At 42.8% G+C, this 27,649-nt stretch overlaps 1 long non-coding RNA gene across 1 annotated transcript in view; it reads right to left on the reverse strand.

The window, feature by feature from the left end:
- Positions 1 to 3,047: 3,047 nt before the first annotated feature.
- The window catches only part of LOC308566976, a 179,668-nt gene continuing 155,066 nt past the window's right edge, over positions 3,048 to 27,649 (reverse strand). Inside the window, exons 3-4 of the long non-coding RNA XR_014000250.1 lie at positions 4,653 to 4,708; positions 3,048 to 3,144 (exon numbers count right to left, since the gene is read on the reverse strand). This is a non-coding gene — a long non-coding RNA (uncharacterized lncRNA). The remainder of the gene's footprint in view (positions 3,145 to 4,652; positions 4,709 to 27,649) is intronic.

Here is a 27,649-nt window from a genome sequence, read left to right on the forward strand (position 1 = left end):
TAATTAACTTAGTTAAAATGCAGTCCAGTGTTACAAGAGCAATTGTACTTATGTGTCTTAATAACTTATCTGTCCCTATGCAACAGTCCACTTCTCTCTAATAAAAAATATATACATGGGATTTGACGTATGGATCTTCAAGCTCACAAAATGAGCTCAAACTTGAAAGAGATCCAGACTTATAACAACGTTTATTATTTTTAGAGCATTACCTAGTCATTTTGATTAATTCGCTTGGAGTGCTTTTCCCTTCGGCTCCCCAGGGAGAGGTGGAGGAAAGATGGTAAAACATAAATTTCCTTTGGTGACGAGTTCACATCTGTTTAGAACTGTAACATGGCAAATCATTGTGAAATCTTCTAATGGATGCCTGTCCCATGCCAAGTAAACCCAGGACCAAACACACATAAAGAAATAATTGAAAGACACTGGATTGAATCCAAGAGGCCATGGCTAATGTTTCACCTAATCTCTCTCCCGGTCTTTCCTAGGACCAGCCCCGGGGCCAGGGAGAGGTACCAGTGGGGCTGGTGGTGGCATTAGGTCAGATCCCACAAAGCTGCAATTTAGGGTGGGGGGGTATAAGAGCTGGGAACAAAAGTGTTGTCTTTTTTTAAAAAAGAGCCCATTTTGTTTTCAATTCTTTTTATCTTGGCTCTATCTCTTGCACCACTAACTCCAGAACTTTAGAAGCTCAGGGTGGGGTTGGGCGGGGCTGAGTGACTTTTTTTCTTAAAGGGAAAGCACAGGGCAGTTTCCTGGGACATTCACACTTTGTTTGAGCTTGATGGTAGTCGTGAATGAAACCACTGAGCAACGCCAGGCAGTATCGCTTTGGACGGCATGGACCAATCAGAGAGGGGGTTCTGCTGCTACTCAAGGGGGAATTTGGACCTGTGAGGCAGTCAAGATGTTAATGATTGATTATTTCAGCTGGCCTAAGCTTGGAGCTTCAAGATAATATGCCCAGAATTGGCAACAAAGACAATCATTTATTGCTAGGAAGGGCTACTAAACTTTGGCTCTCTTAGGACACACAGAGATCTTTAGATCCTGTACTTAATACGAAAAAACCAACCAAACAAACAAAAACAGCACCTCCCACCCCCCCAAATTTAGCTAACTTTCAGGCATAGAATGTATTTTTGAACACTAGAGATGCACTATGTTGTAAGAAAACACAGAATGTGCAAACTCCAACTTGCCAAGTTAAATATGGAGAAATAAAGCATTTTTCGGAAGGATGTTATAGGGCATTTTAAATAAAAACTCCTTAAGTATCTTTAAATTAGGATTGATGTATATGTTAACCTTTAGGATCATGTACAGAGAAGGTCCCCAATATAAGCATCATTTTTAATATGGAATATGTAGGCTTTGGGGCCTCATGTCCCTAGATTTGAATTCCAGCTCCACCTCTCATAGGCATGTGACTATGGTCAAGTTACTTTACTCCTCTGGGCCTTAGTTTTCCCACCTGTAAAATGAGAGCAGTGATAGCACGTCCCTCACAAGGTTTAAATGAGCTGTTCACTACACATAAAGCGCTTGGGGAGTCCCTGCTGCCGGGGAGGTGTTTCATGGCTCCCAGCTTCCTGTGGGTTCTCTTTTCCCGCCACTGAGACCATGTGGGGCAGCCAGCAGGGAACCAAAAAATTCAGCCCTTCTTTGTAGCTTTAGATGTTTTAGATTTATATCAAGTAAGATGTGACCTAAACAAGTAGAGCCCAGACAGCTATGACTGTTTCCACCTTTCTCATATTTATTTATTTTAAAATAATACTTATATAGCACTTATCCTGTGACAGGCACATTCTAAGCACTTGACAAATACTGACACATCTAGTCTTTTATAACAACACTATGAAATGTATACTATTATTATTCCCATTGTACAGCTACAGAAGCAGAAACACAGAGAGCTTAAGTACCTGGTCCAAGGTCATATAAGAGCTAAGTGGTGCATCTGGGATTTGAACCCAGGCCTTCTAGTCCATTCCCTCATGGGTATATCTTGAGCATGTTCTTTATTTGGGAAGCCCTGCTGCGAACAAAGCAAGCCGGATGAAGTACCGGGGCGGGTTCTGCACACTCTATAAAGAAACAGCAGAGCTAGAAGTATTGAAGTTGTAAAAGTCTCTGCTGATAAGATTTGTGTAGCCACAACCTCAGACCAGAGGGGCCTTGATGAGGCTGGCTGGACAAGCAGTAGGCAGGTTTCCCAGGCCTCTGGCCCTCGGCCCATCTCTCTGCTCCCACCGCCTGGAGGGTGCAGCCTCCTCTCGGGTTTCTTCCCCTTCCTCACACCCTGTGCGTGAGTGCGAATTTGCTGTGAATTTGCTGCGAATTTGCTGCGAATTTGCAGGCCCTGGCAACCTGCACGTGGAGGGGAGGTAGCAGAGGGAGGAAGGCATGCAAGTAATCAAGAAAAGCAGAAATAACTTGTTTTAAAATTTCAGTACGTTTATTATTGGTGGTGTGTTTTTTTTAATTACAACAGGAATATGTGTTTGTGGCAAACATTGCAAAAGGGCTGACCCAACCCCGTTTTCCAAACCCCTCCTCCCAGCTTCCAATGAGGGGTGGTCTCGTGACACAAATCAGGCCAATCAAGCCTGAGTCTGTTTCAGGGTCCCTGGGAATGCTCGCGCCCCCCCTTTCTTCTCTGAGCGTGCATGTGATGACTGGGGGTGCCCCAGCCGCCTTAAGGCCACGGAGGAAAAGCCATGCAAATTTCAGGCCTTGGGCCTGGCCTCGCAGTGGCTGCACCCAGCGGGTTGGGTTTTCATGACCTGTAGCCAAGGACAGTCTTATCCAAACGACGTTCATGTAGAAAAGTTAGAAAATACAGCAGGAAGAGAAGGAGGAGGGAGAATATCACCCATAACCCTACCATCCAGAAATAACCAAAATTAGTATTTCAATGTATATCTCTTCAATTTTTCCTCTTTATAGTTTTACAAAAATATGAAATAATGTGCTATCAAAGGTCTTTTGTAACTGATTTTTTTTTTTTTTTTTTACTTACCAATGTGCTACAGTCATCTTTCAATAGCAGTCATATGCATCGCTTTGTTGCATGGATGTTCCAAAGTGTATTTAACCAATTCCCTGTTGCTGAACATTGTTATTTCCAATTTTTATCTGTTGTGAACAATGATAGTGTGAACATGTTTGTAGATGCATCTTTGATTATCTCCTTAGGATTATTTTCTAAGGATAAATTCCTAAAATTGATGTGAACTGCTGGATCAAAGAGAATGAACATTTTAAAGGCCTTATATACCTATAGATAATATATCTTTCAGAGAAGCTTTACCAAATATTACACTTTTACTTCATGTGTCTCTCCCTCACATCATTGTCAACACTGGGAATTATCACCTTTTTAAAAATGTCTGTTGCTTTAATAGGCAATATATAGATTAATTTAATAATTTAATTTTTGAGTTTGACATATTTCAATGATAGTTTGCCATTTTTAATTCTATTCATCACCTATTATGTGCCAAACATTGGGCTCGGTAGTTTGTAAATGTTATTTCTTTTAATCCTCACAAGCCCATTATCTTTTTCATGGATGGATAAACTACAGCTCAGAGAGGTTAAGTAACTTGCTTAAGATCACACAGTAAGTGATCAAACTGGGCTTCATAACTAGGTCTCCCTGACTCCAAAGTAAACACTATAACAGATAAAGGTTTAAAAGGGGGCATGGGGCACTGTGTAAGTCCTCAAGTCCTATAGGAACTAGTAGGCAGGAGGGTTTATGGAACTTTTTTTTTTTTTTTTTTTAAATCCTCCCCCAAGGATATTTTTTCCATTGCTTTTCAGAGAGAGTGGAAGGGGGAGAGAGAGAGAAACATTAATGTGATAGAGACACACCAATTGGTTGCCTCTAGCACACGCACCAACTGGGGTTGGGGATTGAGCCTGCAACAGAAGTACATGCCCTTGGCTGTAACTGAACTGAGGTCCCTTCAGTCCACGGGCCGACTCTCTAACCACTGAGCCAAACTGGCGAGGGCTATGGAAGGAACTATTATGGAAGGTGTGGGGAAGGTTAAGGGACCAGTCAAGGGCTGGTGAAGCACCAAGAGACCATCGATGGCAGGGAGCCATTGTCATCCAGGCCTGAAGGGGCAGAAAGAGGAACCTCTTATGGGAACCTGTAGCCATGAGAGAGCAGCTGCCCAACAGGAGCTGTGGCCATCAATAGAGAAGCACAGCCACTGCTCAAACACAGAGCAGCTGGGACACAATAGTACACCCAACTCTGATCTCCTGTTGGGGAGCCCCATTGTCCAAATCCAACCCAAAGCCAGAGGACAAGAAAGCCTGGATGAGTTATCCAAGGAAAACCAACCTCAGGGACACACACGGGGATAGAAGGACAGAGAATAGACCTGCAGGGGCATATTTGCTCTTTATTGCCTTCAGAAGAGCAGAACTGTATCATCCTGCAACTAACTGTTGATCCACTTTAAAACCCATGTGAAACGCTGCTATAGGGTTAAATGCAACCAGGTCAGAAAAGGGCTTAATGCAGTTTGGTACCTCATAGGTATTCAATAAAAAAGGAGTTATTGTTTCCACGCTTAGAATCAACACTCCATTAATGTACATGGACCACTCCAGAATGTTCATCTTACCTTTTATTCCATTGACAACTCAGCCCTCAAACCACCGGCTGTAAAACAGCAACAAACTATAGAAACAAAACAAAAGACAGAAAAGGAAAGTAAAAAACATAACAAAACAACAAACCTTTTTCTTGGGCACATTTCTTCTCAAAACCCCTTGCCCTAAGGTATGGCTATATGACTGAATCCCAGCTAATGGAATGCAAGCAGAAGTGGTGAGCACAGCTTCCAGGCTTGACCCAGAAAAACCTCTCACATGCATTCCTCCATACCATTTCCTCTTTCACCAGCCCAGTGTCAATGGACAGGATGTCCTCAGAGCCCTGTGCTGAGAAAGGCACAACCCCTGTCAGTCTGTGTTTAAGCAGAGCTCCCACCCCCTCCTAACCTGGAATGGCCTTGGCTCTTTATGGAAATGCAAAAAAAAAGTTGATGGTGTTGAGCTATCGATATATCAGAGCTTCTGTGCAGTAACATTTACTGGTGCCACCATTAAGACAAAGACCAAACACATTAGTGCAATATTCAGACAAGGAATCAACACTGACGGAAACAAATAAACATACAGTGAGGCTTCTCAGAAAGAAGCCTCCCAGTTCTAAGGCCCCTGGCCTTCCTTTCCCTGAGGAGATTTTAATTTTGTTTTACTTGACTTACTATGCTCTACCTGGAATCTCTGTTGAAAATCCCTTACAATGAGTAGAAAGTACCAAAAGTGAGAGGCATGGCACTGCATGTCATCAGTCTGGTAAGGTTTGGCTTCACATCCAGCCTCACTGCTCTAGAGCCGTGGACCTTGGGCATGTGACTCAACTTCTTTGACTCAATATGTACAAATAACTGAAAACTGTCAAACACTTAGGTGGCACTCAGTGCAGACTTGATGGACAAGAGCATAAAATGAGAAGAGATAGATGTCTGGTCCCTCCCCTCTCTGCCCTTCCACCAGGGCTACCTTTGACTCCTGGGTTTTAATCCTGACTACCTCACTAACTACAAGCACCAAGGATAATGCCTGGCCTAAGTGTCTGCTATGAACATTACCGATTTCTACTGTCATTGCTTTGGTCAAACCCTTCAGTACCTGTCAGGGTATAGATGCCTCTGGACAAGGTTGTTGCCTTCCCTTCTTGGCAGATGCCAGCACTGGTCCTACCCTGAGGAGGCACCTTGTCTTGAAACCACTGCCCCCATCCATGTCCTATTTAACCAAATGCCAACCAATTCAGAAAAAAAATTGTTAATGATTTGTGAGCCTCAAAAATAGACCAGAAGAGAGGGAAACCTTCAGAATCAGCAAGGCACAGCCCCCAGCTTTAGTCCTGTGAAGAGAATGATGACCTGATGGATGATCTGATTGCATCAGGTTTCAACTGCATGCAGGGTAATGCTGCCAATGTCAACTTTCCCATCGGTAAATGGGAAATCATTCATCCCATAATGACAAGAGAAAAGTAATGGCTACAGAACATAAAACATATAAAGCTGCCCTGGTCAGATAGCTCAGTTGGTTAGAGCATCATCCTGATATACCAAGGTGCAGGTCTGATCTCTGGTCAGGGCACATACAAGAAACAACCAATGAACTACATGGAACAGCAAAGTCTCTCTTTCTTTCTCTCTCTCTGCCTCCCTCCCTCTCTCTCTCAAATCAATCAATAATTTTTTTAATTAAAAATATATTTATATATTAAGCTAAGAGTATCTATAAAGTGCATATAATAGGTAGGACATATTTTCAGTTATATATTCCATCAATTTAAGTCCCTAAAACCTAACATTTCCATACAGTGAAATGATGATACAACATGGTTAGTGTATTAAGAAAGCATCAGAGCTGCAAGGCTGCTGGGGTGAACACACAGTTCCCTGACCTGAAGTCTTGGGGTCGTGTCATAGCATGGGCCAGGAGGAACACTCCAGATAAAAGAACAGGTTGAGAAATGGAGACAGAGGTTATTTAGGCCCACCTACTATGTGCCAGGTGCTTCATGAAAATGACCTCATTTAATTGTTCCTTAATCTATGTCTTACAGACATGTCTCAGGAAAGCATCTGTCCCTGTGATGAAAGCATGCCTCAGGAATTGCAATGCCCTGGATTTAGGGCTAGATTGTCACTTCCAGCTATGTGATGTTAGAAAAGTTACACAGCCCCTCTGAGTCAGGGAGGAGTACATGGGCTAGCACATGCATGTAAAACACCAGTACATAACAGGTGCCCAATCAGTATGAATTTTTTTCTTTTGCTTCTATTAGTGCCTTTCAACTTTGGCTGCACATTGCAGTTACTTGAGGAGCTTTAAAAAATACTCTTGACTGAGTTCTTCCTCCTGAGATTTGCATTTAATCGGTCCAGGGTATGGCCTGGCCATGAGCATGGGGATTTTTAAAAGCTCCCCCGGGTAAATCTAAAGTGCAGCTAAGGTTGAGAACCACTTGTCTTAATTGAATCATCCAGTATCACATAGGGAGCTGGTGGGTGATGCAATGAGTGTATTGCCAATCACACTGGGCGAGTTATCAGAACTGGGGATTCTGGGAACTGCTGACCTCTCTCTGCCATGAAGGAAATGGACAATGGAAGGGCAGGCTCTCTCAGGGGCGTGTCTTCCAGGGAAGCCAATTTATGAAGATGAAGAAAGGGCCAGACTGGTGGTTTTATCTTGAGAAAGGCTACCATTTGGGGGAAACCAATTCTTTAGAACGAAGTATATGAGTTAAAGAGCCTGTGGGCCTAATTATTTGAACTAAATTCACATTCTAGGAACCAAGGTAATAGTCAGTGCTGCAGTCTTAATGGAGGACCGAGATTCCAGAGCCAGGACTGTTTGTTGCCTGACACTTAAGGCGAGTTCCTTAGACTCTCTGAACTTCAATTTTGGGTGAGTTCCTTAAATCCACTGAGCTTCAATTTCCCAATCTGTTAGGGATATACTCCCTTTTAAGGATGACTATCTGAAAGCTTGACCTTCTTGGGAAAAAGAATAAAGCCATACCCACCATACCCACAATCTCATATACATCTTACTTTTAGGGAAGTTCATGAGCCACATTACATTTTTCTCAATTATGTAAGCCCTAAATCCCCTTTGAACTTTATAAAATTATTTTGCTGCAATTAAAATATTGTTTAGAGGTTATGCTATATGGATGGGCTCTACTGGGAGGCTGCTAAAGGGAGAGGGACTTCTGAGAGGCAAGGTATTTCAACCGAAAACAATGGGGCCCAATTCTCTGGATGGAGTGAATCCTTTCAAAGTCTGGGAAGCCCAGTTAAGTATCTAAAAGATCTCCTCAGGAAAAATAATCAGACCAAAGAATTACCATCCAAACTAGTTCTTCTGGAATCAATGCCTTTAAAATGATCTTCAAAGTCTAATATAGAAAATTCACATGTGATTACCAGGCTCCAGGCCACACAGCTCTGTGCACTAGCGGAGTGGGCTGGAAGGGCGGAAGCTGCGCCAGCTCCAATCCCACTTCTCCCAGCAGCTCATTGTGTGATCCTGACCTGGGCACGTTGCTTCACCTCTCAATGCCCTCGCCTGTAAAATGCAGATAACAGCGCTAACCTCACAGGGCTGGTATGAGGAATAGCTAATAAAATGTGATAGTGACACACCCAATTTAAATGCAAACGGCTGTAAAACAACAAAAAGCATATTTAAAGATTTCCACTGCTGGGAGATTGAGGGGGAGGGTGGAGGGGGAAGAGGAGAGACAATAGGGCTTTGAGAGGAGGAGATCCTTTATTTTGCTCTGCAGTGTACACTTTAGTTAATCAATGAAAATCTATTCTTCTGTGTGCCAAATACTGCGCTAGACTCTGGAAAATATAGAATAGTGTTGGTTCTCATGCAATTTGTAGTCAGCCTTTCCAGGAAAGACATGTAAAGCCCATTGAAAAATATTCTAAATCACAGCTCTCTCTATATATTTAACAAACTCTATCTGTCTGCATAAGATAGTGCTGTGAGCTCTGGAAAGTGCACAGGCTCATAAGACACATTTCTACCCTTGAGGAGTTCAAAGTCTTGCCTTAAAGAAAAGACATATGGAAAAGGGGAAGTTGTCCAAGGCAGTGTAAGACCCAATGCGGCGTGAATATTCAACTCCTCTCATTTGCATTTCTTTCCCATTTAAGGGGCTCCCTTCTTCAAAATCATGTGGTGTAAGTCATCTAACCTGTTGTTTTTCTTTTCCAAGATAGTTTTGGCTACTCTAGATCCTTTTCAATCAATTTCTTTGTTTTTAGTTATCCAGTGTGTCATACTTTGTGATGACAACTCTAGGAAGCTACTATAGCCCCCTTACCTTTGAGATCCAACTATCATTCTCTTAGCTCCCCAAATGGCCTACCTTTTCGGTTCTCATGAAAACTAGTTGTTAGACTGCTCTGTTCTTTCCCTCTTGCCTTCTCTCCAACTTGTGCTTAAAACAATTCATTCAGTAAATATGTACTGTGGCCCTACTGTGTGACAAGCACTGTTCTAGGGGGCTGGAGATATGGCAACATCTCTAAAGCATTTTTTCTCATAGTGATCATGCAAAATTTTGGCTGCTTTTTTTACTGCATCTCCTAAATTGTTGATAAATTTCAAGAGAATGTTTCATATTTTCACCATATTTCTACCCTTTTTTTAACACCCTAAAAAATATAATTCTCCACTTTTTATCTAGGTTGAGAACTTTTACACATAAAATGACACTTTTAGTTTCATAGCTGCATTTCATCAGATAGAAATTACAGCATGTTAGAATTATGGAAATAAGATTTATTATAACATCTTTTCCTCAAACATGAGGTGCTATGATTTTGTTAGTGTTCATGTAAACTTGTACGAATGTGTTGTAAAATAGACATTATTAATAATTATTCCCCTCACCATCTCCCTTGCTAGTACTAATTAAAGGTCAGGTGGTCCCTTACTTCCAGATTTAGCCAGAAATCTCACTGACTGATTGCCTGTCCTTTAGGGGAAACATCAGTGAACTCGCTAAGCTCTGAGGTGTGCAGGGATAGCTTGAGCGAACAGTCTGGGTGGTCTGCTTTTCCTGCTGTTTCTCTTGCACAGTTTGAGTTCCCTCTGAAATCACAAAGAAATATTGGAGCAGAAGGATAAGATACTCAACCTGAAAAATGAATTTTTGGAAGAAATATTTAAAAGTGAAATTATTGAGAAGGAATATTCTATAGACTGAAAGTTTGTGCACCCCCCCCCATTAATATATTGAAATCTAATTCCCAATCTGATAGTATTTAGAGATAAGGCCTTTGGGAGGTCATAAGAGTGGAGCCCTTATGAATAGAATTGGTGCCCTTACAAAAGAGAGCCCGAGAGCTCCCTCACTCCTTCCCCGCTTGAAGACATAGAAAAAGACAGTTGTCTATTAACCAGAAAGTGGATCCTACCAGACACTGAAATGACCACTTCCCTGGAGGGTGGAGTGGGCAGGCAGGTCACCAGGCATTGGCAATAGAGCGTGCAGTGGGACCATAAAGGAGCAGCAGCAGAGGGACCGTTATTTACGCTGGGCGTCGGCCCGTGAACAGTTTTTGACTTTCATTGTTAACAAGTATCATGGTGTGTAAGGACAGGTGTGATTTGGGGAAGGCCGCTGGAGGGGTGGTGGTAATGGAGGGGAGCAGGCAGAGAGGGTTGCGCTTTGTTCCCATGCTGTGCCCTCTCATAGGGAGACGGCTGAGCCATCGCTACAGGAACCTCATTAAGATGCTGCTCCTCAATCCCTGAGACACCTTCAGCTTCGATGGGGAGACAGCTTAGAGAAAAAATGTGGTCCGGCATTCTCACCATTGGCGTGAGGATGGAGACCACATTTGCTCTCCCTAGGCAGCAGGCATTTTAGAATTTACAATTTCATATTTAGAAAATGAAAAGAAATTCTAATTATGGTGTAATATATATCCATCCATTCTTTAAACAAATATTTACTGAGCAGCTACCATGTGCCAGGCACATCTTCACTGCTGAATAGATAACAGTGAATACATCAGATAAAATATTTGCTACCAAAAGAAAGCTAGACATCCTTCTTGGATGTGACGAGAAAGCATTTGGAGGGATTAAAGGCATTTGACCAATGTTGAGTGCCCTACTATGCACCTGGAACCCTGGGGAGATACGCTGATCAAGACGGATGTGTTTGCTGTCCATCTCAAAACTTAGAGCCAAAGTCAGGATTTCTCAAAATATCCCCTCTGGACATTGAATCACCTGGTGTGTTTGTTAGCGCAGGTTCCCAGCTAAAGGATCTCCTGAGGAAGAGACCCGGAAATCTGCTCTCCAAATGATTCTTCTGCCCAGTACAATTTGAGAAGCACTGGTGTTGGCTCTCAGCAGACTTAACTCCTCTCATGTATGCAAATGTGAATGTCCTCTGTTTTATTCACCAAAGCAGAACATTGGTCCTAATTCTAATGATGCATTAGGATAAAGATTGGTTTTGCAGTGGCCGTGATGGAGATCCAATAAGGAGAACATTTGATTTTTAAATTGATCAAAAGGGAGAGTGGTTCAGTTGAAGCCCTCCATGCACCTGAGTGAACAGACACAGATGCTAAAAGACTTGCGTAAGGTCGCACATCGGGGGCAAGAAAGTAGCTGCTCTGAGCCTGTGCTGGGCCCCTGTAAAAGACACTGTGGTTGGAGAGTCTGGTCTTGACTCCAGGAAAGACTGATAAAGCTTTGCCGGGGGATTTTGCTCCTCTATTTGTGAGCCAATTCTCAGGTCTTAGAGACAGAATGTCCCCTTTGGGTGGGACACATCTCCTAGTCCCAGGACTCCAGCACAAGTTCTGAGAGGTAACAAACCAAGAAAGTACAGATTAACCCCCAGCCAGGGCTGCTGCCCAGCTGTCTCCTAGGCTGGGCTGACCCTGTTGGATCTTTTGAAGCCAAACTGACTTTTTAAAAAAGGACTTCCTGAAGCAAGGAATAATTATTTTTATACGTGAACCTGGAAAAATGTAGGTGACGACAATGAACAAACGCAAGTTCAAAAACAAAATGTTCTTGCTGCCAAAAGAATTGTTTCAGGATCTTCTCATTTTTTTCCATGCATTTCCCCAGCAAGAGAGTTTAAGACAAGGTAAGTTAACCAAATCAGAAGAAATAAAATTTGAAGTTTGCAAAATTTCAACGTGGATCCCAAATTTGTTGACATGTAATAACTCCTAAGAGAACTATGCTTCTCTCTTAGGCTCCTGAGAACTGCATTATGCTCTTGGAAATTAAAGGGGTGTGTGTGTGTGTGTGTGTGTGTGTGTGTGTGTGTGTGTAATATTTTACTGAGCTTAAAGATAAATATTAAATGACAGTGCCTGCACAAATGATAGGGATATTTATGAATACATGATTAATATAGAATTGTCAGACAACTTAAGCCAAATGATTCTCTCAGATCTGATTTGCCCTAATTGTTTTCCTACATTAATAAAATAAACCCAATCACTGACAGTTCTCCTTTGTGTTCTGTGATGTATGGGCAGAGCCAGAAGTTTCCCTGTCCACATATATCCTAACAGAATACTAACTTTCTCCCCGATAGGGAAGTTACTCGTTGCTCTGCTGTAAGTTACTCTCATCAGATTTGGTCCTTCGGGTTGTGCTCCACCCACTCTATTGGTTATCTATAGTTGTAGACAACAGGAAACAAGGGTTATTTTTCTATAGTTTTTCAGAACTCTAACTGAACTCACTCTTCTTCTATTCTAATAATTCTATAAGACACCATTTATACACATACAGTCTCTAATTCTTATGTCCTTCTTACTTTGCAAAGAACACACACACACACACACACACACAGTTCAAGTACTTCAGTGAGTCTGTGATTTATTGCTACCTGTTTTGTTTCCTAAGATTAAGTCACAGAGGTTTTCAGCCAACCTAATGTAAATATTGTGTTATGGGAGTTGCAAATAAAAATGCCCAAAGAATGAGACAGGTAACAAAAAGAAATGGACTGGCCCAGGGGAGAAAGCAGTGTGAACACAGGGTCTGAACTTTCTTGTGATAATGAGAATGGCCTATACCTGTGCCATCCCACATGGCAGACACCTGCTACATGTAGCTATCAACTGCTTGAAATGTGGCTACTGTAACTGAGGAACTGAATTTTTAATTTAATTTTAATGTAAAAAGCTGGCTATCCCATGGGACAGCCCGGGAGGGAGTTCCTGCTCACTGCTCACTCCCACTGATTGCTACTGAGCATGAGGACAGACTTAGAGGTGCCAGGTCTTCTGATTTTTCTAGAGAAACTGGAAATCCCAACTTTAATGGGAACATCTTAGTATTTAAAATACCAGGCCAGCAAACACATGTATGGTTCAGTTTTGGCCAATAGGCATCAGTTTGCTACTCTAGGCCCCTTCTCCTCACCCTGTTCTCTCCTGTTATACAGGTGTCCCCCGCTATTCGAAAGTAGAGCATTCCTGTGAAACCTTTCATAAGCCAACATGCCATAAAGGGAAGAAGCAATTACCATTAATTTATATAATTGATATTAAAAATTTCTGAGCATTTTCCAGATCCCCCAAAATAACCTACCAAGTCATACCAAATAACACATAAAGCCTAAAATAACCCTAACATATAGCAAAAGTAGGAATGACATGATAAATACACACCACACTTTGTACATGCATCAGTCCCCTAGCAGCAGACTTTCCATTTGATCCATTACTGGAAACACCACTTGGCTGCTAGCAGAACCGAGAGTAACTGGCAGCTTTCAAGATTTCTCTCTTCCTGTAGATAGTATGAGTGGTGGACATGGGCAAGTTCAACACACACACACACAGAGTCTTTATTTCCTTCATCAAGATCAAAACGCTTAATTCCACCCAGTTTTATGCTAAGCCTAACACCCTATGAGCTCTTGGGCTTTTCTGATACCTTAGGACGCATCCTGCTGAGGGATGCTCACAATAAACCGAGATAAAGGCCAGGAGCTCACAGACCCAGTTCACAGCCCCGGTGGCTCAGGGCTGAGATGCTGAGTGTAGCTCCAGAAGGAGCGCGGCAGGGCCACTGTCACAGCTGAGTGTCCCTGCCTCTGTAAGGCCTGCCGCCAAACACAACACTATATTCCCTTTCCACATTTTTTCATAGAAGCGAACATCTTCTTCCGACTTCTTTCAGTTAGAGAAAATGGGTACGAATGCAGGTCTTTTGTAAAAGCGAAGTGACATAACGTGAACTTCCGAAAAGCAGGGGACACCTGTGCCTGTTCCTTCACTCCCACCAGAAAAACGTTTTCATGCTTTGCCTTGTCGGCCCTTTGCAACGTGCGGTTAGTCCCCCGGCCCGTGAGGCGGGAACAAGCGGGCCTCGCATCTGCTGGGCGTCAGCCTCCCTCATGGGAAATGTTTGGCTTCGCCTCAGAGACGCGCTCCCATCGACCAGAAGAGTGGTCGCTCTTACTGCAAAGGACCCCTCTTAGCACTCGCTCCCTGTAACATCACCGGCACAAAACTCCCCCCAAGATTTTTAGAACATTGACAATTGTCCTCTCTGGCTTGTAGTTGAAGTTCTCGGAAGGTAGAGAAAATGCTGTGGTTGGTTCTATTCTACAGACCAGAGTTTTTCAAAAATGTTTTTGACTAGAATACCTAGTAAGAGACACATTTTACGTGGCAACCGAGTCTACACCTTCTGTGTACACGCACACCCGGGAAAGTTCCACGGAGCACTGTCCACCCTTACTCTGCCTCATGCGTTCTGACGCCTTCCACTCTCCGACCACTTCATTTTTCTAATTCCTTCAACACTGATCTCAGAGTCCACCAAGGAGTCCTAGTGCAGAGTTTGAAAACATTGCCATAGAGACTCCAGCTCACGTTCTGTAACTCGGAAGTACTCGTTGACTAATCTAAATGCTTCTAGCCATCGCCTGCCTCTGAGCCCCCTCCTGCCTCCCCAGTACACACACCCCATTAGTAGGAGGAAATCAGAGACCAGCGCAGTGGAATTATTCCCTGATACTCCAGGGGTCTTTGTAGTCTCCACTGAAAGAACCTCATTAGACTCAGATTGTTCTTCATGGGAAGTGATTTACATTGAAAAAAAACCACACAAAAAAACATCAAAGACTATTTTCCCTGCACAGTATATTACTTCCTGCAATTCATCAAAATTCTTGTCACGGGTAAAGGTCACCTTTCATTTATGTATGGCATCTGTGTGTGTTTTCTTGAATAGGGTGTGGCTCTCAAAACATAAATCAGGCCTTACATGTTGAAAGAACTCATGAAAAGTGACCACACAGAGGTGATGGGAGTAACGTGATGAAAATAGACACAAACGCCATCAGACTTCCCAGAACGATGAACTCAGCCCATCTGACTTGGCCTAGAAGGGGAAAAGATGCAAATAAAATACCTGAGCAGGATTCTAGGACTCTGCATTTGCTATGAGTTGTAATATTTTTTATAAACTACTTTGGGGGGGGAAAGCACTTGGGTCTCATAAACAGAGGCGAAATTGGTCTTAGTCCTAGAAACTGAACTGACTCATCAGAGACATCTTAAAGCGGGAAACCACGTCCCACTTTTTTCCTCTAATGTTGAGGTTAACAGATTGGATACAGGACCTGTCTGGATTTGAATCCAACCCTCCTGCTTACCAGAGGTGTGACTTCATGCAAGTGACTCAACTCTGTGTCGCCATCTCCTCAACCACAAAATATGAAGACCAGCACCATCCTCATAAGGTTGTCCTGGGATTGAATTAATTACAGTTTGGAAAGCAGGGAGCACTGGTGCCTTGTATATGGTAAGTGCAATATCAGCTCTTGTTAGATAAAGTGTCTAAGAGAAAATTAAAACATATCGACTCTCTGTCCTCTTACTTCAGGGCAGGAGAAACACAAATACATTTAAGCAGTAAGTATGGAGAAGTCCCGTAAATTGCTGTACTGTTTGCTCACCTATGCACAGATTTAACACCTAAGATGACAAAGCTTAAATGCCATCCTCTATGAAAAATAACCGGCCATTTAGAAGGAGGGGGAGGAATTGGAGGAGGGGGAGACGGAGAGAGGAATAATATCTCAGTCCCTAAGCCAAGGTGGGAAAGTGAACTGTGTGAAAAACGTAAAACAGAGCTGTTTGTGATACCTAAAGGCCAGACATTGCTGAGAGACCACCCAGCATTACCTGAGGAAGAAAGAACTGAGTAAGCTGAAAACCCAAACCCTGGGGGGTATCAACATACCAAACACAGTTTGGGGAAGACAATTAAAAGCCACATGGGAAAAACTGGTTTTAAAAAATTCTCTGGGTAAAGCTTTTTAGATATGAATGATTATATGGGCAAAAGTCAACTGAAAGAGGTAAAATTAAAAATCACAAGAGGGGCCCATTTAAATGTAGTCCCAGTTAATCATCTAAGAAGGGATTGAAATACATCTTACTGTTAGGTGTGCTGTTTGAAATAGAAATGAAAGGGGGAATTTGGATAATTGAAAAACACCTTGCAATGCTTTCCTGCTTGATTTCTTGCATATTGAATATGGAAGCATTACGTGGGCATATAAATACGTATACATACGTGTGCATATACCCACAAAATGCTTCAATATTCAATATATTCATATTCAATATGTTTCTAAATCTTTTTTAAAGAAATTTCTCCCTTTTTTCTCTTTTAAATTCTTTATGATGTGACATTAAGAGGTGAAAAGTTCACCTAGAACCAATTGGCTAAGGGCATTGAGCTAAAAGATAATCCATGCCCTAGAAAATGTAGAAATTACATACAAATTTGGGCATAGGGTCTACTTTCCTTAAAGTAACTAGTTCAAATAATTGCAAAAAATGGCCTGAGACTGAAATGGGGGCCTCTGAGCTCAGGCAGTGACCATCACGGGTCATAGGGAGCCCCTCAGATGTCAATAGCAGCTTTGTGTAAAAATAGCAAAGAAAATGCAGCCTCTGACCATATGGGAGCCCCTTTATTTCTCAGGCTGCAGTCTGCCATTGTCCCCTGCTTGCTACTCCCACTGACCGCAGCAAGCAGGGTGAGGCCAGGATTGATGGCTGCAGGTGGCCTCTGGCCTGTAAAGTTTGGCTCCATACTCAGTATCAGTAGTAGAAAAAAAGGAAGTTTACTTTTAGGCCCACTATGGGTTTTGCTTTTTGTCTTTCTTCCTTTCCTACCTTTCCTTCTGAATCCCTTCAAATCCCAGACCCATCCTTCGGTCCCCTCCCCTCCCCTCCCTTCCCCCCAACCTCCCTCCTTCCTTCCTTCCTTCCTTCCTTCCTTCCTTCCTTCCTTCCTTCCTTCCTTCCTTCCTTCCTCCCTCCCTCCCTCCCTCCCTCTCTCCCTCCCTCCCTCCCTCCCTTCCTCTTTTCTGGGAACACCTCTTTTCATTTTTACAGTCCTTTTTCGTAGTCCCCTCTTCCTTGGCCTCTCAGGCCTGTCTGTGCACACGCCCCCTTCAGTTCCTCTCCCCTCCCAGTCCCTATCTCTCTTCTCATTCAGGCTCCTGCCCAGATGCTGCTCACCCTCTCCCAAATGCAGGGTCTGCGGAGCCTCAGGATCACAAACACTGGTGAAGGCAACAGTTCCAGCCCACAATTTCATTGGTGCTGCGCATTCTGGGGGAAACCGGTGGATGACTATTTAGGAGGAGAAGGGGCCACTCAGTGGTTGAGCTTGAAGTCTCTTTCACAACCACTTTTAATCCTTGGAAGTGTGCAAAGAATTCTCCTGACTTCTGTGTTTCCTTCATTATACACTGGTGGTGCCAGGCGCCATGCTGCTTGCTTTCCGTAGCTTGGGGGCCCCTCCACCTTCAAGCGCATCACTCTGACTCAGGTGCATCACTCCGACATTCTGCTTCGGTCATCACATCTCCTGCGTTGTCCTACAGCATTCACAGGGATCCATATTACCATGTTTGCAAAAATTCTGTGCTTATGCTTATATAACAAATATCCCTCCCACCCTCCAGGAAATTTGAAGGAAAATAAAATGAAAACAGCAAGCAAATATGACAAACTAAGTGGTTAACCAAAAGGTTGGATTATTTAACTTCTCATCAGTCTTGGCTTTCAAACATTTTTATTGCGACCCAGAGGAGAAAATGTGTCTTGAAAATGTGTCTTGCGTTGTAAGGGCCTAGGGCAAGCACGCACAAGCACAATGGAAACAAAGGCTTCACAAAGCAATACTAGCCCTTACTGCAGGCGATGCGTCCTAATAGTTTCTGTGTTCCCCTCTTTCTATCCCTCCTCTTCCCCTCCCTTCTTTAGGGCGGGTTATCCACTACGCCAATTTCAGGAGCTCACCACCTGGAGTTTGAAAGGCAATGATCTAGACCAGGGCTGCAAACTCAAATGCTCAAAGTTGTTGGGCAAGTGACATAAACAGATGGAAGGGCTGTGTGGGAACCATGGGAGATGGGGAGCACATGGCCCCTTGAAAAGGCACAGTGGCTACTCAGTTCCAACCAGCTTTTCCACGTAGGAACTTGTGGTTGCTCAAAAGTATCCAAGGACCCAGATATCTTTGTGAAGCTTCCCAATTCAAAAGTGTTGCAAATAATCTTAAAATGTTTAAATGCTTGTCAGCTAAACAGAACAAGTTTCCCATGTAGTGTTAGTCTGATTAAGGATTAATTTACTAGTTCCAGGGGTAGAATTGGAAGCTTCCTCTAAAATGAGGATCCAGACTCCTCCAAAACAGATACAGCACAATCATTCTGTCTTCTCATAACCTGGTGGGAAAGAAATGAGGAATCCTCAGGGGAAGAAGGGTGTGAAAGTGATCATTGCTCCTGGAATGAGACGGTGCGGGTGTCCACTGACTGCCAGGAAGGGCTGAGGGAGTCAGTCATTCCAACAGTATAGAGTCCTCAGGAAACCGAGTTTACCCTTGTTCAGTCAGAGGAGAGAAATAAAGTGCCTCAGCAGGCCTCACTCGAGACTGAGACTGTGAGGCTGTTGCTCAGTAATGGCCTTTGGGGTTTCCCTTTCTGAAGGTCAGCTCAGTTAGTTCCGACTCTTACCTAGGCTGTCCAGGCATCCAGGTCTGGACTGCTGAGGTACAAATAGTTAACCAATCATTTTAAAACATCTATAGCTAAAACACAAATTTCAAACATAAATCTTTCTACTGTATAATTAAAAGGTTGAATCAGCTTCTGGGCTTTAATCAATTCATAAAACTGCCAATAGTCATACATTTTTTAAAAATAAACTATTTTGGAATGGTTTCAGATTTACAGAAAAGTTGCAAAGTTTGTATAAAGGGTTTCTATTTATTTTTATCCAGTTTCCCGTAATGTTAATGTTACGTAGTCATGGTACATTTGGCAAACTAAGAAATTAATATTGGTTCATTACTATTAACTGAATAGTAATTTGGATTCCCTCAGTTTTTTCTCTAATGCCCTTTTTCTGTTCCAGGATGCAATCCAGCATGCCACATTACATTTAGTTCAATTTTTTTGACCTACATAAACCTAATACTTTAGGAATAAGTCTAGTAACCAAAGAAAAAAGTCTTATTACAATGAAGCCATTAGGTCCTAGGGAGGAGACTGATTTGGGAACCCCTCGTCAACATGCTTCAGTAGCCTGTTAGAGGTGCTAATCTCATCTACAACCTAGACACAGTCATGGGCTTCTGAGTCTCTGTTTATTGGCCTAGCACAGTGACTGTCATGAAGTAGGTGCCCAGTGAACACATGCTAAATATCTACTGCTTGTCAACAAATAAGAATTAAGTGCTGGAAACCCACACAGGGACAGAAGAACCAGGGACAGAAGAACTCCCTACCCAGAAATTGGTCTCTGATTAATTTCATTGTCCATCTAGAACTAATTCCATCTTGAAATATCAGTGTTTGCATTAGTCTGCTAGGGCTGCCATAACAAAGAACCACATACTGGTGGCTTAAACATCAGAAGTTTACTTTCGCACAGTTCTGGAGGCCGAAAGTGTGAGATCAAGGTGTTGGCAGGATTGATTTAATCTGAGACCTCTCTCCTTGGCTTGCAGATGGCTGTCTTCTCCCAGTGTCCACACATGGTTTTCCCTCTGTGTGTCTGGGTCCATATTTCCTCTTCTTTTTTCTTTTTTTTAAAAATATATCTTTATTGATTTGAGAGAGAGGAAAGGAGAGGGAGAGAGAGAAAGATAGAAACATCAATGATGAGAGAGTCATTGATTGGCTGCCTCCTGCATGCCCCCGACTAGGGATTGCGCCCACAACCCGGGCATGTGCCCTGACTGGGAATCGAACCCTGATCACCTGGATCCTAGGTCGACGCTCAACCTCTGAGCCACGCCCGGCCGGGCCATATTTCCTCTTCTTATAAGGATACCAGTCATAGTGGATAAGGGACCACCCCAAATACCTAATTTTAACTTAGTTACCTCTTTAAACACCCTATCTCCAAATATAGCCACATGCTGAGGTACTAGGGGTTAGGACTTCACATATAAATTTGGGGGGACACAACTTGGCCCATAACAATGTTGAATATATCTGAAGTGTAGGGGTTAAAAATAAAATAGATCAGAAGAAGAATTTTCCTAAATCCAAACGTCACTCATCCTTGGAGGCCCAGTCTGTTCTCTTCTTTTCTGACTGTTCTGAATGCTTTACTTCACGACCATTTTAGCTACTATCAGAGAGTGTTAGCTCCTTCTGTAATAATTCAATCCCCTCAGCTAGACTGGATCTCTCAGATGCCTTCAGCCAGCTTAGTTCAATGCTGAAAAGCCTCTAGAAAGCACTCTCTCTATATTTGTTTGACTGACTGGATACCCTTCCCAACAACCTGTCAGTCAAGGGAGCGGGCATTCGGGCATTTGCAGTCCTGTTGCTGTCAGGGCCAAAGGGCAGTGCATAAAGCCCTTTCATCATTGAAATTCTGTGCTTCTAAGAATGTGGGTGGGTCCAAAGCACATTTTTGTAACTCCTCTGTGTGTGTGTGTGTGTGTGTGTGTGTATGCGTGTGCACACCGGAGATCATTATAATTTTTTTAAAGCTTATCTACAAGGCTGCAATCTGGGTTTAGAGACTTTCAAAAATGAAAACAATCACAGTGTGCAGACGTTGCCTGACAGGCAGGGGACTAAAAAAAATTAAATAATGAACAGGCCAAGGGCAGCAGGGGCAGGAATCTGAAATGTAAGCCTTCAGAGTAGACACTTTGATAAAGAAAGGCTGCAGGGAGAAAGCAATTAATGGAGAAGAGGCCTGGACAGAAATGAGCCCAGGGAAAGATGCTGGGGGACAGGAGGAAAGGGGGAACCTACGGGATGGGGGAGCAGTGACCAGTGTGATTGCTGGGCTGTCATTAGCCCCAAATTATCTGGCACCTGAATCAACAAGGTCAAGAATGTGACCTGAACAATACATTAAGTATTTGTTTAGGAAACCACGTGGTGGGAGGAAGACTCAAAGAGTTAAATTGGGGTGCTTACCTTTGCTGGTTGCAGAATTAAACAACAAAAGTTCAAGCAAAGCTGATGGGGCAGGGAAATTCTTTTTATTAACGTGCTGAAGAAAACTGATAGGAGACTGAGGGTGGGGAATGGGCAAGGCTTTGACCCACTCTTGGTGTGGGGACCAGCAGACAGGGGTGGAAGAATGCAGGGGACAGGCGGGGCCTCCGTCCCTCCCGAATGGCCACCAGCCCCGCCCCCAAAGGCATCCGGATTCCAGGCCTCCAGGCATCCAGGACAAAGGGCCCTTCCCCCCTTGTCAGCCTTCCTGTTCCCGGGGATTGTGTGGCCCGGCCCTTTGATCAAACTAAGGGCATTATGTCTGCAGACAACTGCTTTAAAAACCAAGGTTTCAGGGCTGCCTCTTGGGTCCCCTTGGTGTTCCCAGTGAAAGGGATTATGTCTGGCTCTCTTAGGATTTCTGCTTTTGCCCCCTGCCACCAGCTCCCTAACATAGCTTTCTGACACTGTTCCAATCTTTAAAATATGTGGTTAGGAGGTGGGCATGGTGGATGCATGCTCAACATAAATGCTCCATCTTTAGTGTTTCGGGGGTTGTGGCTTCAATGTCCTTTACAAATTCCCACAGTGAAATGAGAATCCTCCTATGGCCAGAGTGAATCTCTAGCAAAGATGTCCTTAGCATCCTGGAGTGGGAGCCAGGACTAATTCTCCAGCTTACTTGCTGAGTCAGTTTTAGCCATTTACCCTCTCTGAGTCTGAGTTTTCTCTTTTAAACAAATTAGAAATATGAGCATGGCAAGCTCTGGAGCTAGATTTACAATTCCTATGTTTTTTTTCACTGATATATATATTCCCAAGAAAGAATGTTGACCCTGCAATGACATAAATACCATGCATTTCATTGGATTCAAGAAATAGGTAAATGGCACCCGGCCGGGCGTGGCTCAGTGGTTGAGCATCGACCTAGGATCCAGGAGATCAAGGTTCGATTCCCGGTCAGGGCACATGCCTGGATTGCGGGTTTGATCCCCAATGACTCTCATCATTGGTGTTTCTATCTCTCTCTCCCTCTGCTGCCCTCTCTCTGAAATCAATAAAGATATATAAAAAATAATAATAATAATTTTTTAAAAAATAGGTAAATGGCAAGTGGAAAATGAACAACCCCTTCCAAAACTATTTCAGATGGCAACACGTTCTCCACAACTCACCAATTTAATAGGGGGTGGTGTGTCACAGGGCCAGATTGTAATACCTCTGAGTAACACTTTTCTGATTTTACTTAGAGAGACTATAATGACAATGCTATTTTAGAAGGATCCATTTCTCTTGCTCTTGTTCCATGGACCACTTCTCTTCCTAGTCAAGGGGAATTCCCTTCCTCACAGGAGTAGTAAGAAGAAAAGCGAGGCAGGAGCGAGACAAGAAAATCAGGCCAACTTGAGACCTACTGAGAATTGTTCTGGATTTTCCATAAACTTGTATTTATTTAACAAAGCATCAAATTGGTATCTATATCTAAAAGCAGCATAGCTAAGTAATAACTGAATTAACCCCATTTAGAAAAGCTCTGAGAATGTCTTAGAGTTGTCTCATCATTATTATTGGTAACACATTTCTATGTCTTGTATTAAATGAACTCCATGAGAATACACCATAGTAGTTTACATATCAGAACTTAAATAGTTCAGGAGTTCACGCTTGGTGTCTTTTCTTCATGATTGTATGGGAGAAGTTTCCAACATCAGAAACCCAGGATTTATTTAATTATTTTACTGATCTTTGTTTTTAGATTTTTTAAAAATGCTGTGGAAACTTCCCAGTCTCTCAGAGCTTTTATTGCATAATATTTGGGCTGAACAAGAGAGATGCTTTTGCGTTTCCAAGAAGAGCCCTGTCTCTGACTGTGTCCCTACACCAGGTCCTAATTTTGGTCTTCAGATCTCATCCAGAATTAAGACTTCATCCATTCTCATGAGCCATCGCTTTTATGAGGCTTATCTCTGAATATCTGCTTGCAGATTCCATTTCTTTCTTGAGCCCATCTTATTGTACTATGTCCACTTGGAGGTCCTTCAGGGACTCTAGATCCAAGTACTTAAGACTTTATTTAGGGTGCATCCTCCAAAAAAGTTGCTTCCCTGACATCCTTTATTTTATCAGCAGCAACACTGTTCTCCAGACTTAAACGTCAGCCTCCTCTCTAACTAACCCCTTTGTTACCTGTAGTCGGTCATCAGGTCATGTCCTTTCTTCCTTCACGGTGTCTTTTCCAGATGTCCTTCCTGGCCTATTCTAACTGCAGTCACCCTGGTCTGAACACTTATCCTCTGACCTTTTGACTGCCATTTTCTCTCCAGACATGATGCAAATCCCTTCAGATGCATTAATTCATTCAACAAATGTCTGTGGAGTGCCTCCCCTGTTATCTTCAAAACCCTCCCTAGCACATTGATTGGCATCTACAGAATAAAAAGTAAACTCTTGAGCCTCTACCTCCCCCCTCAGCTTGGCCTCCATTCACCCTTCATATGCATCCCCTCTTCTTCACACAAACAGTTCTGCTCAGCTGCCTCTGAAAATATGGAGAGCAGCCCCATTCCTTGACTCACCTACCTGGAAATCCTTCCTTCTTTCCTCACTTAACCATAACCATCTCTCCGTGGCAGGTGTCCCCTTCACTCAATTCCTGTAACTTTATGGTTTACTCTGTTTTTATTATCATTGACACTTGCAAAATTGTACTGCTTTCTGTATTTTCTATGTCTTGTCACCACAACTGGACTGTGAGCCTCTCAAGAGAGATACAGTGTTTGCGTGCATCTCTGTGGCCCATCAGCCTAATGGAATAAATTGCAAGAAGGAGGGAAATGAACAATGACTGAGTCTCTACAGTTAACCAAAGGCCCTTATATATTGGGGTCTTCTTTTCTTTTTTTTAATCCTTACCTGAGGATATGTTTTCATTGATTTTTCAGAGGAAGGGAGGGAGAGAGGGAGGGAGAGAAAAAGAAAGAGAGAGAGGGAGAAATCGATGTGAGAGAGAAACATCGATTGGTTGCTTCTCACACAAGCCCCCGACCAGGGATCAAACCTTTTGGTGTATGGGACAACGTTCCAACCCACTGAGCCACTCGGCCAGGGCTGGGGTTTTCCTTTAACTTCTCACCTAATGTTCTAAGCCATCTGTTTTTATAAATGAAATGTCATTGGAACAGCGCCACATCTGTCCATTTACATATTGTCCATGGCTGCTTTGGTGCTATAGTGGCAGAGTCGAGGACTCATGACAGACACTGCAGAGCCAGCAAAAGCTAAACACTTACTATCTTTCTCTTTAGCAAACTTTGTTGACTCCTGGTCTAAACAGCCAGAGGAAGTAACATCTGTTATCATCTGTTTTTATAGGTGAGGAAACAGAGGTTCAGAGAATTTGAGTAAAGTGCTGAAGGTCAGAGCTAACAAGGAACCCAGTAAAAACTTGAAGCCAGTCTAGTGGCTTTTCACTGTATCCCCCAGGGAACTGCTGATGTTCGATGATAGTGAAGGTGTCGTCTATGTGATATCCCTTAGCTTGTCTTCAGAATTTTGCCAGAAGTAATTCAGTGGCTGAAATTAACTGGGATTTTTCAGGCACACATCAAATCCCTATGACTGACTGACCATATTAACATTGTTTTAAGAGATATTTTCTGTGATATCCCACCATAGCAGTTACCTCATTCTACTGTAATTACCTCCAGAAGGACATGACTTCTTCAGGGCAGGAGCTGTGTTTTGTGTCCTGAGCTTCCAACATGGTCTGGGCACAAAATAAGCCCTCAACATATATGCATATTGCAGGAGGTCAGCTGCATGAATGACTATTATTTTGAGAGAGAGAAGTTATTTTCACAACTACCAGGTTTCATAGAAGTTAGTATGGAAGAGCTCCCACTGTGGGGTCAGAGACTACCTCGACTTTATTCAAGCTTTACTACAATGGACAAGATGCCTAATATGTATAAAACTTCATATTTTTATCTGTAAAATGGAAATCATACAGTTATTTTGATGAGATGGAATGAGTAAAGCATTTACAGCAATTTCTGACACACAGCAAACAATCAACAACATAAGTCGTTATTATTATTGGCTAAACTCCTTGCATCCATGCTCAGAAGCTTGAATTCATTTTGAAGAGCCATTAAATTTCACAAAGTGGGAAAGGCAGCAAAAGCAAACAACAAACAAGCAAGGAAGGGAGGGGACAAGAGGATGACAAAGGATGCAAAGAAGTCCCTCCTCTGCTTTATCTCTGCAAAAATTTCCAGGAAATATTTTTGACCAATAAATAAAGATACTTGTGTTCTCAAAAATATATCTTGCCCTACAGAGGAAAATGAGGGGAAGGGAATTTTGTTCAAACAATAGTTTCAGAAGACAAGCCCCAAATATTAGTACAGAGAGGGGAATAAAAGAGTTTGCAAAACAGCACACTTAATCATATTAATTATTGCACATAATAGCCAGCGGTGCCAAAACCGGCCCCTCACTGAGATTTGCATCATTACTCTAATGTAATTAAACAGCTGCCAAGATCCTACATCATGAGAATCAGTTCTACCTGGAATAGCTATTAAAGTTAGAATCCTGCCCCATTTGGAGCCCTGACTTCATGAATGTGATTGAGAGCTTGTTGAAGGAGGCAGGATTTGCCTAAGCCTTCCAGGGAGGGAAGGAATGGATGTGCTGCTGATGGCAGGCATCAATCACTGCTTACGAGCTGGGGCCTTTCTGCCGGCTTTCAGAAATCCAATACAGAATGAGTCCCTTCTGGATTCTTGGACTATTTTAGAAAAGCTTTCATTAAGACATGATTCCCATTGATTTTCTGTTCCCTTTATTCTTTGTTTAAGTTCAACTGTAGAAGTCTGCACTCTATCTAAATGCTGCTTAAAAGACAAAAAGAAAAAGGCGGGGGTGGGGTGGGGGGGTGGAGACAACTACTCAGACTCTGAGTGCCTTTTTCCTACAGGTTTTCTTTTTTGCTCCAAAATATCAAATTATTCTCTTTGCACTTTACACTTTAATAACTTGGTTTTATATCTTCATTAAGTGATTTCAAATGACATAAAACAGAGGTCTGTATTTTATCTAGTTTTGTAAAATTTAATTCTTGGAGTTGGAAAATCCATTTGTTCTCTAAAGTGTATCATAAATATTTGGGGACAGGCAACCAGCCAAGGGAAGTAAAATTTCTCAATATGGTGACTACTGTGCTAACATGATGTGAGTCTTCACAATGGGCCTCTGAGAACCCCAGAGGGATCCAGAGTCTGATACGTGCCTTCCTACACCTTCTTCCTAGGACATGGGTCACTTGGGTTCCTTCTAAGAAACTCTCTCCATTTGTACCACGAAACTCTACTTCCCTAAGCATCCCATATTGGACCCAGTATTAGTGCCTCAGCCAAAGGCAACCAGAAGTAGGTTAGACATCAAGAAAATTTGTGGCCTATGAAGGTATTCTGACCAGAAAACTCTTACCAGTAGGGATGTTCCATACTGGATGGTAACCAACCCAACCAGAGCCTCTCTGTTGGAGTTTTATGATGTTGGGGGGGGGGGGGGGAAGGTACCTGAGGCACAATAAACATAGAGACAGATCCATGGGATGAACAGGAACAGCCCTCTCAGAGAGTAACTGAAACAAATAGGAGCCAATTTAAAGAAAGCAAAAGTGACTAGAATCAAGAGCAGTGGCTGTCATGACATGATATACACATACACATATACACATACACATACACATATACACACACACATATGCATATATACATGCATACGCACACATGCACATATGCATACACACACATACATATATGCATGTACACACATATACATATATACACACACACACACATAATTGTTGTGTGAAGCATCCTTCAGAATGCCTCCCTGCTCCTGAAGTACGGGTGTGGTGATGCAGGTTACACATTAAGAATATGAAGCGGTATCAGTGTGCCTGACACTTGCTCTGATTGGCTTTCTATAACCATTAGATAAAGACCAGTTCCTAGAACTTGAGTGAGCTTCTCACCTTTAATTTCTGACCAGCTAAGCTGCTCTCTTAGTACAATCCTAAAGAATTAGTGCCAAACTGGCAGCAAGTTTGAGGGGACAGCCAGGCAGAAAAGGTCCTGTGCATAATCTCAATAGTGAGAGGTATACATGGGTGGTCCTGGGCAGCAGGGCCTTGACAAATGGGGAGTAAGATGGGATTAAGGGCTGAATCACACCCCCATTCCAAATCTATATGTTAAAGCCCCAACCCCCAGTATCTCAGAATGTGAGTCTATTTAGAGACGGGGCCTTTTAAAGAGGCAGCCAAGTTAAAATGAGGCCATTAGGGTGAGCCCCAATCCAATCTGACTGGCATCTTCATAGGAAGATGAAATTTGAACACACACAGAGAGAACAGGATGTGCACATAGAAGAAAGACCATGTGAAGACCCAGCAAGAAGGTGGCCGTCTTCAGACCAAGGAGAGAGAGGTCTCAGAAGAAACCA

Source organism: Miniopterus schreibersii (assembly GCF_964146895.1).
Source record: "Miniopterus schreibersii genome assembly, chromosome: 1".
Taxonomy (NCBI): Eukaryota; Metazoa; Chordata; class Mammalia; order Chiroptera; family Miniopteridae; genus Miniopterus; species Miniopterus schreibersii.